Here is a 12,413-nt window from a genome sequence, read left to right as displayed (position 1 = left end):
AGTAGCTGATGTTGTGTGGTTGCTGCTAGTGCGGTTTGTGAAAAGGGCTTTTCTTGAGTTTTTTTTCTAGTTTTGCTTGATTTTCTCTGTTAAGGGTTGTGCAAGTGTATTTTGTGATGTTTTTGGCTAGTCCATTGGATGTTGATAGCCCTTGTTTGTGGCAAATGAACATTCCTTTGTGTGGTTTATCTTAGGATGATTTTCTTTACAGTTTATTTAGTTTAGTTTGTCTGTTTGCTTTTGTTTCTCTTGGGTAGCTCTAGTTTTTTTAGTTTGGTGTTGTAAGGATCAATATTTGACATGCAAGGTGAATCGACGGATGTTAACAAAGCAGTGGCAACAAAATGTGGATGGAGCCTGAGCACCCACACCTACAGACTACGAAAAAAATACCCGAATCTTAAGAGTGCTAAGGGAGAGGAGTATGCTAAAAGCCACCCACCGCCTGAATGTGACCTCGAAAAATGGATAGCGAAGATGAATGAGTCGAGTAAGGAGCATTTGGAGATGGCATCAAAAATCATTGTAGACACCCTATTTTTGACCATCCTAAAGACTTGGACATCATCATTTGAGTGCTCGATGATTGTGCATGTTCGCACTCGTTTGGAGTCCCCGAGGTTTTCAGCTGCGCGCCTTGCCCTTGAGTGTCTGAACTCTCTTAGTTTTGTGCTTGTTTTAAGCCAAACCTTGGTACCCTCTTTTGCCTGGAGGGAAAAGTAGAGGTGTAAACCAGTTTTCTCCCTTACCAGCCAGTTTTCTCCCCTGTAGACCACTTTTGGTGGTCAGTCAGCTAGGGTGGGTGGTCGGTCGACCACCTTAAGTGGTCGGCAGCTTGCCACCACCTTCTTCTCTTTGTGTAAACCACTTTTCCCTCCCTGTCGACCAGTTTTTGTCCCTGTCGACCACATGAGGTGGTCGGTCGACTAGGTGGGGTGGTCGACCACCCTAAGTGGTCTACGGCCGTTTTTCTGCTTTTGCAGATATTTTTGGTGCCAGCTATGCCAGCTGTTAAGCACAGAATGCGTCCTCCCTACACGTGTAGGGAGTGATTCAAGCAAGCTTTTGCTTGCATTTCTATATAAGGGGAGGTGTTTCCCCCTTAGAGAGGGTTCAGATTTTTTAGAGCAAAAAATATACTCTCTCTCTAGAATTCTCTCTCTCTCTCTCTATAAATATATATATATTTTTGTGCTTAAAAGTGCTTGAAAGTGGGATTTCTTGGTAGATTTGTAAATGAACTCTTGATCAAACACCACCATCATTGAGATGAGGTTCTTGGGAGTGATATTTGAGCTCTACAAGCTGGTTTTGGGCTGAAGAAGTTGCTATTTTGTTGAGGTTCTTCAAGGGTGAGCATCTCCCTCTTTTAAGCTTATTTTTGTACAGAATTTTAACCACCTTTGCATGCTATTTTAGGCTTAGCTTTCAACTGAAAAAAGTCTTGTTTTAAAGTGTTTAAAATGGTTGTTTAAGGCTTTGTTTGAGTTAGGGGTGGTTTACCCCCTTTGGTGGCTTATTTTGCCTTGTTTTGTGCCATCTTTTAAGGCCTTTGAGAACATCTCTTTTTGGTCCTCTCACCACTGAAACTAAGAGGAGTTTCAGTGGTGGAAAAGTAGTTTTGAGGTCCCAAATGGGTGGGGGTGGTCCCCTCTCCTCTTCTCTTGTTTGCATGTGTTGATGGCCCTCCAAAAGAGCATGTGTTTCTACTTCTTAGAGGCTTTGTTTAAGATCATTTTTGTGACTTTTTAGACCTTCCATAACTCTGTTTGGGTCACCTCTTGCATGCTTCTTGCACTTGTAGTATAATCCTATTTGTAGCCTTGCAAAGTAGCATGTCTTTATGCCTTGAATTTGCTTAGTTCAAGCATGTTTTTAGCCATTATTTGCCATGTCATAACTCTATTTTGGGTTGGTTTGGTCACCTCTTGCATGCTTCATACACTTGTAATGTAAATCCTACTTGCTAGCCTAACATGCTTCATGGTTTAGCCTATAATTCTAGCATGTATTGGCTCCATTCCAGCATGTTTTTGGCCATTATTTAATATGCTTTAACTCTGATTTTGGTTGGTGGGGTCACCTTTTGCTTGGTTTTTTCACTTGTAGTGCAATCTTGCCCATTAGCCTAGTGTACTTGGTGTTTTGGCCTTTCATTCTCACTTGTCTTGGCTATACTCCATGCATGTTTTTGGCATTATTTTGACATGCTTTAGGACAGTTTTGAGTGTTCTTGGCCTTTTGGGGCTTGCTTTGTATAGCTATAGTGTAAATTGCTTCACTAGTCTTGAGTTTTGAGGCCCTTAGCATGCTATATTTGTGATGTGTGCATAATATGACATCATTTGGTGGGTAATTTCAGAGTTTATATCTTTGCCATACTTCCACTTAAATCACTCTTTCAATGCTTTTGAAAAGTTGAGCATTATGCCTTGTTTGTGAGCCAATACATGAGCTTATCTTTCTTGCCATTTATGCTACAAGTCTAGCATGTTTTTGCCGCTATTTTGACCTGCCTTAGATCTGTTTTGAATGGTTAGGGTCATTTGACCGTTGCTTAATATGGTTGTAGTGTAAAGGGGCTTGACTAGTTTTGAGTTTCGGGGCCTTTAACATGTTGTGCATGTGATGTTTGTATGATATGGCACCATTTGGCATGCAATTTCAGTGCATGTAGTGCAGTCACACTCTCATATACTTCACTCCTTCATTGTTTTAAGGGTTGTGTATTATGCCTTGCTTGTAGGCCAACATGTGTGCATGTTCTTGTAGCATTTTGAGCTTTCATTTCAACTCATTTTAGATGTATAAGGTCTGTTTAGGGCTGGTTTAGTCCATTGAGCATTGCATTGCATGGTTCTAGTGTTGTGTCCTTCACTATTTTAATGCTTAAGCCTTTTAGCATGTTGCACATGAAGTGTTTGCATGTTAGAGCCTTGTGCATGCCACTTTAGCATTGATGGATAAGCATGTTGTTTGCATGTGTGATGCATTGCATGTGTTTGGATCAGACGTTAATCCAAACACGAGAAATGTGGGATGTTTCATACTCATAGTGATGAAACGTGTCACATTTCTCGGTCGCCGACACCCTTGATTGTGCATGATAGGGTGGAAGCCTTTCGAGTCTTATGTGTGCATTTACTAAGCTTGCACAAGCTTGATTCTTTAGCCACCATGCATTGAAAATGCTTGGCTGGCGGCTCGAGAGTCAAGTGTCATACTCCTTTGAGCTTGAGATATGATAAGGAGTGTGGAAGTGCATACATTTCCTTGCAAATACACTGCCTTGCCTCTGTTTGTGCTCTGTTGTAGCAACAGGAGGAATTTCAGCCCTCAAGGTGTTCATGAGATCAGAAAGAAGCAATATGGAAATTGGTGTACTTTTCAAAGGTCCAAAAGAGTGCAAACAGAGGCGTCTTGAGGCAAGGTGCTGGATTTTCGGGAGGACGCAACCGAGCATGCATATCTCCCTCGCCCGCGAGGCCATTTATTACTTTGGTTGGCTAGTTGTAGTTAATTACCTGTGTTGTAATTATTTTAGCTTAGTGTTTTGTAATATTCTAATTAGCTTAGATTAGGTAGTTATTCATTTTGGTTTGTAATAATTAATTAGCTAGAATAGTTAGTTAATTAGTTGGTTTGTAATAGTTAGCTTAATTAGCGTAGCTAGTTAGCTCTCTTTCATTCGGACCCTCCATCGAGAGGGCAAATGTTGTAATAAGTGTGCGTGTGTGTGTGAATGTCTTCCAACCCCATTTCTTTCTCTCTTTTATTTACTCGCTTTCAGTGGTTAGATTAGGGCATATCTCAATTAGCATACCTTATGCTTGCATGTTTGCATCTTTCATTTGTCTTGCATGCACCGGGCTTGACGCATCATTCAAACTGCATCGTATTTCAATACACTTTCTTGAATACGTGTTCAAAGCATGATTATCAAGTGTTGCATTCGTATGCCATCTTAGATAGCCGAGCCTATTTAGTCGCATCTTTGCATGTGTTGCATTAGGCACTAAACATAGTTAGGATCATGTATATTTCTAACTAGTTTCTTGTTTTGGCTCGGAGTACATTGTAAGTGTTTACGTTTTAGCATCTTGCATGAGTGTAAGTGTTGCCATGATAACATACTTGTCATAAGGCTATTTGCTTAACTGCTATAACTGCATGAATGCCTGTGAATGAATGCTTCATTGCTCGAATTGGGACAATTCATCAAATGCGCGTTTTAAGCCCACTTGGAGTGGCAAAATCATGTTGTTTTAAACCCACCTTGTTTGGTGGCAAATCCACGCTTTAGCCTACTTGCGAGTAGCAACTTCAAACCATTTTAAAAAACAAACATGAGATGTTTCGTTCCAATTTGAGTGATTCAGTCTACACTTGTATGCTGTGCGCATCACATAGTAAATTGGATTAATAACTAGAATAAGAACACATGTGTTTTCAAAAGCAACATATCATGTTAGTAGAGGCCGATCTTTGATCGGGCGAGCGGGGGTGCTCATTTTAGGACCTTCCCCTTTCGTACCCAAGTTCCCGAGTCGAGGCAATTTTGGCAATGACGGGCACGTGGCCTTAGGCACGAGTCAGGGTTTCCTAAATTTTCCAAAACAAAATATTTAGGTGGCGACTCTGAAATCTGGCAAAGCAGTCCATGTTTGGCGTTTTTTGATTCAAAATTGATTTTTCAAAACCAATTACCGAATTTGGACTCTTTGGTGATTTATTAGTCTTACATTGCACTTTGTGAGATTAGATTCAGAATCGTGACAGAAGTTCAAATTGCAGGACCAATTCGATGCTCTCCGAAAGGGGGCGCGAAAAAGTCTAGCTACAATCATGGAGTTGCTTAAGAAACAAAGTTTCAATGGACAATTTAAAGGATGAGGCATCCCATGAACTCGTAGATTGCCTTTTTGGTAAGTCTATCTTGTTTTATCTTTTCATTTTTCTCATGTTGGTTAGTATATACTGGTTAAAGCACAATAGTTTAAGAAAGTTACCAACCTCTTATATCCATTTATAGTTGTAGTCATGTCAAACGCTGTAGATCCAATTGGAATCAGCAATGAGAAGCTAATGTGTGAACCTATAACATCATTTGATCCAAGAGTTTTAGTATCAAAATTGCAGTATTGCAGTATTGCCACATTGAACATTGTTTTTTTGTATATGTGGAAGATGGATAATATTAATAGAATTCACTTAGCATACCTACTGTGGTCTGCTCCTATTTCTTATTAATAGAAATCACTTAGCATTTTTTCCACCCTTCTCTGTTTTTATTTTTTATTTTTTATATTTTATATTTATATATATAACAAAATATCTGTGTTAGTGACTCAACTGAACAACTTTCATTGGATTATTGAATGCATATACTTATTGCACATTGTTTTGTTGTGACGAGAAACATCAGATCACAAAATATGTTGAATGTTAACTGTTGACTTGCAAACTCTGATTGAAGAAAATCCGACTTGATTTTTGTTTAATTCTTTACAAAACACAATTCAAGGTCAACAATGAAGTGTTGGATAGTACCATTTTTTTTAATATATATTTTAACAACACATCTAGGTAGTTTCAAGAGTTATTATTTGCCTTTGAGGTTCCATATAGCTGGGTTACGTTGCATTAAGTATGCAAGGTGAACAATGAGCATACAAACTGTTTGGAGGCCTAATCATGTTTTTATTTCATTATTTTTTCATGTGTATTTGTTTTTGTTTTTATATTTGCTTGCATGTGTGTGTTTTGACCATTTTACCTCTTTAATGTTTAAAATATTTAGATTTAAATGAAAATGGTACCTCCTGTAAAAACCATAGGCTGATCAGTTTGTGTCAAACATGTCCTGTGATTCTCTCTGGTTATTGTTGGAATTAGTGCTAGTGATATGTGGTATTTCTGCAGTCTTTTGGAATCTTCTGTTATCAGTGCTATTTGTTATCAAGGATCACCTCAATTAGAGGTGTTGACGCCCCAAAATTCCCAAATGGGGTCGAAATAGCACGAAATATGACACATACGACCGCTTAGGCATGAGAGACTTATGGGAGAAGACGGGGCTCGAATCGGGTTCCTGGTTTGGGAGTTAGAGCTGGATTTCACTCTAGGCAAACTAGTTCCTTAAGAAACTTGAATTCAAGGTGCTGATGCCCCAAAATCACCAAACGGTGTCAGAATAGCACAGAACTTTTCACGCACGACCGCCTAGGCACGAGAGACTTATGGGAGAAGACGAAGCTCAAATCGGGTTCCCGGTTTGGGAGTTAGAGTTGGATTTCGCTCTAGGTAAACTAGTTTCTTAAGAAACTTGAATTCGAGGTGTTGACGCCTGTAATAACCCCGACCTCCGATTAATGCTAAACCATGATTATTTATGCCTAACTGTAATTTAGAAGGAATCCAGAATTAAATTGCTTATGGCCCCGTTTGGTGTAGCTGTTAAAACAGCTTATAGATTATAGCTTAACAGATTATAGATTATGACTTTAATCAGAAGTTGTTAATCTGTTTGGTGTAGTTGTTGGATTATAGATTTAAGTTGCTGAGTAGTGTTTGTTAAATAAGCTGTAAAATAGCTTTTTCAATTAATTTTTATTTTTTGTTTGTTTACATTTCTCATAAATAATAATAATAATAATCTATAGCCCATTTGAGTCTTTTTCTATTTTTAAAAAAATAAAAAATAAAAAAATTTAAGAGTATAACCATAAATTAACATGTCCACAGCAGAAGCTGATAATCAGAAGCAATGGGTGAGCAGCTTTTCAGAATCAGCTTTTTTGAGTTAAAATAAGCTGTTAGAATCAGAAGCTGTTTGAAATAAGTTTAACCAAACAGTCCAAAATAACTTTTTCAAAGCTAAAAGCCATAAGTTAGCTCTGAAAAGCTGAAACAAACACCCCCTATGTATTGCATTATCTTTGTGTTTTTATCTGTTTGCCATAAAGTGATCTGTTCGTGTTTTATGTTTTAAACTGCAAATTGAAGGCCTTATCGGCAGCTGAATCCAAAACTGTTTAGTGTTTTGTATTAATTAGAATTAATGTGATTTTATGGTAAATTTAGTTGAAATTTGATTTGGTATGATTAAATTGGATTTAATAAGCTAGATTACATTAGTTGGACTTATCTACTATTTTGCCCTTGAGTGGACCACTTTCTTATACAATGTTTAGAGTTGATTCATACACCATTTTCAGCCATTTTCTTGGCCAAAACCGACTAGAGAGAGAGAGAGAGTTAGGAGAAAATAGAATTCATCTAGAGATTTGGCTTGGAACTTAGGAGAATTGAAGAGGCTTTGCAAATTTGAGCTTCCATTCTTGAAATTGAGGACTTGAGGTAGGAGACTCACCCTTTTAATTGAGATTTTGAGTTGTTCTTGCATGATTCATGGTAAGGATAGTGATTTAAGGCATGAATTAGCTTAATATGTTGAATTAAGGCATAAATCATGCATGCATGTCTACATTCTTGAATTGTGAGGTTGTTCTCATAGAATCCTCACATGCATGTCCATATTTTTGTTATAGTCCATGAATTCATCCTATTCTTGAGCTTAATCTTGCTTTGGATCATGTTTTGGAGCATTAGAAGTCATGAGAATTCATGCATGTTACATTTAAGTTTTGTTCTTGAAGTTTTATTTGAAATAGTGTTTAATTGACTCACCTTTGGGCTTGATTTTACAAATTGATCTTTGAAACATCTTATACATTGAGTTTACAAGTGTTTTCCAAAAAATGGGCCCAAGAGGTCGAGTTTTGAGGTGTTGAATGCTTGGTTTGAGCTTGGGAGGCAAATCTGGAAATTCCAGAATTTGGCTTCTTCGTTTGAGCGAAGGATTTCACGCTCGAGTGACCATCGTTTGTTTAGAGCTCCGCTCGAGCGAAGGAATGGTGGCTCGAGCGTAAATTGCAAGCTCTCAGGTTTTTGGCGCACGCAGACACACGCTCGAGCGAAGAGCTGTGTCTCACGCTCGAGCGAAGCGGGTATCGAGCGTAAAATTTCAACAACCAGTACTTTTACATTTTTACAGACCGCTCAAGCGAAGGAGTCTACGCTCGAGCGACCCCTCTGTTTTGACAAGCTCGATCGAGCGAAGGAAGCCACGCTCGAGCGAGACCCCTGCTTTCAGCAAGTTTTGAAAAATGTTTTCCAAGGCATCTTTGCATCCTCATTCCATCTTAGGCATTCCTAGGCGATATTTAAGACTCTTTAGTGAGGATTTAAGGTTAGAAGCACACTAAGAACCATCGACGTAAGTTTTGTGCAATTAGAATGTGTGTTTCAAGTGTGTGTCCGTTATGTGTTATGTAGGTCACGTGTCGTGTGTCGTGTGATCAATCTGCTCCGTCTGTCTGTTTCAAGGCCAACTGTGAGTAATAATTTAGTAAAGTTATGTTCAAACTGTATCTACTTTCTGTGTGATAAAACAAGATCTGTTTTTCGAAATGATATGTTCTGTACAATGAATGATTGTTCAATTTCTAATATGCATTCGTGACATCCTTAGCATCATGTGATATCTGTTAGCTGTTACCCGGTATCGGAGGTTCCTTTATGGAACTTATTTCTGTCTGCACTCTGTTACCCGTACCGAAGGCCCTGTCACGGCTGCTCAGCTTCTGTTCTGTTCTGTTCTGTTGCCCGGATCTAGAGGTTCCTTTATGGAACTGGTTATTCGTAACCTCACGTGTATACGTTCTGTTCTATTCTGTTAATGCTAATGGATGTATCACGTAAACTTAATCATGACTTGTGATTTCTGTCTGTATATGATCTGGACAAATGATGAATTTGATACAAATCTGAATTATGATTTCTGAATCTGTACGAACTCATTCATTGAAACCCTTTACTCTATTATTATTCACTGGGCTTTCGCTCACAGTTTATATTATGTATATAGGTGAGCCGGCACATGACCAGGGCCAGAGTTGACGGCCTTCTGTTCTATTTTGTCAGCCAACTGTTGTGCCTCCCGAGGAGGTTCCGAACGAAGCCTAATGCCATGGTTGTTTTTGTATACATGCTAGTCTTTGTGTATACTTTGTAAAGTCAGGTCTTGGGAAGTACATTTTGTAAATACCTTGTAAAAATTGTGTATCTGGACTAGCATGTTTATGTATATATAACTAAGTTTTGAAATGTCTTGTCCCATGTACGTTATCACAGCTTATTGGACCTTGTCTATTTTGTATTATTGCTTCTGCAGCCCCTAATTATTTGCTGATCTGTTCAGAGGCCTTTGGTAATCCACGGATTACTGGCCGGTTACGGTGCTAAACCTACAGGGCGCGGGTTTGGGTCGTGACAACGCCCCAAAATCCCCAAACGGTGTCAGAATAGCATAAAACTTGGCACACACTACCGCCTAGGCATGAGAGACTTGTGGGAGAAGACACGACTCAAATCGGGTTCCCAGTTTGGGAGTTAGAGCTGGATTTCGCTCTAGGAAAACTAATTCCTTACGAAACTTGAATTCGAGGTGTTGATGCCCCAAAATCACCAAACGGCATTGGAATAGCACAAAACTTGGCACACATGATTTCCTAGGTACGAGAGACTTGTGGGAGAAGACGGGGCTCGAATTGGGTTCCCGGTTTGGGAGTTAGAGCCGGATTTCACTCTAGGCAAACTAATTCCTTAAGAAACTTGAATTCGAGGTGTTGACGCTCCAAAATCACCAAACGGCGTCAGAATAGCACGAAACTTGGCACACACTACCGCCTAGGCATGAAAGACTTGTGGGAGAAGACGGGACTTGAATCGGGTTCCCGGTTTGGGAACTAATTCTTTAAAAAACTTGAATTCGGGGTGTTGACACCCAAAATCACCAAATAGCGTCGGAATAGCACGAAACTTAGCACATACGACCACCTAGGCACGAGAGACTTGTGGGAGAAGACGAGCTCGGATCGGGTTCTCGGTTTGGAAGTTAGAGCCAGATTTCGCTCTAGGCAAACTAGTTCCCTAAAAAACTTGAATTTGAGGTGCTGACGTCCCAAAATCACCAAACGACGTCGGAATAGCACGAAACTTGGCACACATGACCGTCTAGGCACGAGAGACTTGTGGGAGAAGACAAGACTCGAATTGGGTTCTCGGTTTTGGAGTTAGAGCCGGACTTCATTCTAAGCAAACTAGTTCCTTAAGAAACTTGAATTCGAGGTGTTGATGCCCCAAAATCACCAAACGGCGTCGGAATAGCCAAAACTTGGCACACACGACCGCCTAGGCACGAAGGACTTATGGGAGAAGAGAGGACTTGAATCGGGTTCCCGATTTGGGAGTTAGAGCCGGATTTCACTCTAGGCAAATTAGTTCTTTAAGAAACTTGAATTCGAGGTGTTGACACTCCAAAATCACCAAACGGCGTCGGAATAGCACGAAACTTGGCACACATGACCGCCTAGGCACAAGAGACTTGTGGGAGAAGACGAGACTCAAATCGGGTTCCTGATTTTGGAGTTAGAGCCAGATTTCTGTCTAGCCAAAATTATTTACTTAATTGTCTTTGTAATTATATTGTAGTTAAATTTTTATGTTTTTTTATAATTAAAATATTAACATATAATTATATTGTCATTAATTATTTTTATTTTTTGTCTTCAGATATTTTCCGAGAAAGAGTTTGCTTCTTGTGGAGTGCAAGCGTGTGAAGAATGTGACTAACTTTTGTTTTTGTTACCCACGGAAGAATCATGAGGAAAACTTTTGTTGTTGATTTACGTTATTTTGAATTGTGAACAATATTATGTATTTAAACATTATATTTGTAGTATGCAACATTATGTAGTGAGGTAATTTTGCTGATGTATTGTTATGAATGCAAGAATATTTTTATTATGGATGAATTTTTATTTTTATACTGAAATTTTTATATTATTATGCAATTATTGGTTTCTTTTTTAGCTATTTTTCATTTAATATAGGTAATTTTATATTTTTAATAATTTTATTGCAGTTTTTTTTTTTTTTTGACAGCAACATGCCATCTCAAAAAACATTAGAACCAAAAGTATTTTGTTGAAACAAAAACCCTTTTGCGACTGCATTTTTTACCGTCTCAAATAATCTTTAACGATGGCATGTTTTGCTGTCTCAAATAATCTTTAGCAACGGCAGGTATCCCATCGTAATAAAAACCCTTTAGCGATGGCATTTTTTACCGTCTCAAATAACACTTTTAGCAATGGTAAAACAGTGTCATCGCAAAAAAAAGGCGATCACTAAAGGGTTTTAGCAACGCCCTTTATTGCGACCTCCTATTTGCCGTCGCTAAAAGTCAATTGCCATCGTAAAAGAGAATTTGAGACGGCATTATCGCAAAAAGTCAAAATTTTTGTAGTGATATAAATTGTCTTTAAAATATGTATTTTGTGTCATTTTTGTTATAATAATTTAAATGTGTCCATTTAATCATAATATTTTAAAAGAATATAAAGACCATTTAATAACAAAATTAATGGTCTACAATGGATAGTGAGAGTAAAAGTACTTTTATTAAATTGCCTATAATAATAAACAAGTTGAGAATTATATTGGCACAATTAAAATATTGAAAACTAATTAAAAGAAATCATATATTTCAGGGACTATTTTTATTCATATAATTATTATTATTATTTTGTATGACAAGTAATTTTATTTTTTATGAAAAAATAAGCTTTTGTAGTAATTATTTAAAAATGTGTTTTTTTTTCCCCAAGTGTTACTGTGGGGATTTATTTTTTGAGTACCAACACGTGGCCAAGGTGACACCGATGTGTCAGCCGAGGTGCCACGTGTCCTGGTTATTATGCCGAGGTCATCTCGGATAGGCCGAGGTTACCTTCGAAGATATCGGAATCTGAGATAAGCGGATGAGGGGCAAGAGTCATAGAATGGGAGAAGACTTCAGTTTGGGTAAAGATAGGACTCTTAGAGAGTTTATCCTAATTTAATTGGGAGTCCAAGGTTAGCAGTAATCCTGAGTCCATAGAAGTTAGGCTTCTATTGAGACTAGGTTTATGTTGGCTATAAAAGAGAGGCACCTCCATGGGTCTAAGGTATGCTTTTGATACTCAAGCTTGTGAGTTTAGCACTTGATTTATCTTTGAGAGATATACTGACTTGATTGTCGGAGTGCCCCCGAGTGGACGAACCACCGCCGGAATCTTCTCTTTCTGTTACAGGTCAGCTAGGTGCCATCTATTCTGCCGGTGCTCTCCAGCTGGTTATTAAGCGGGCAGTGTGGTCAGAAAATCACTCATACAATTTGGCGCCGTCTGTGGGAAAGAAAGAAGAATAGATTGCCAATAACGGACAGAAGGATCAGATTGGAGACAACGCTCCTTCTGGGAGTGGGAGACCTATCAACCTCGACGTTGAAGGGGATGACCGCAACACAG

The sequence above is a fragment of the Camellia sinensis genome, chromosome 13 (genome assembly GCF_055761805.1).
Source record: "Camellia sinensis isolate YWXY chromosome 13, ASM5576180v1, whole genome shotgun sequence".
NCBI classification, from domain to species: Eukaryota; Viridiplantae; Streptophyta; class Magnoliopsida; order Ericales; family Theaceae; genus Camellia; species Camellia sinensis.
This window is presented reverse-complemented; position numbering follows the sequence as displayed.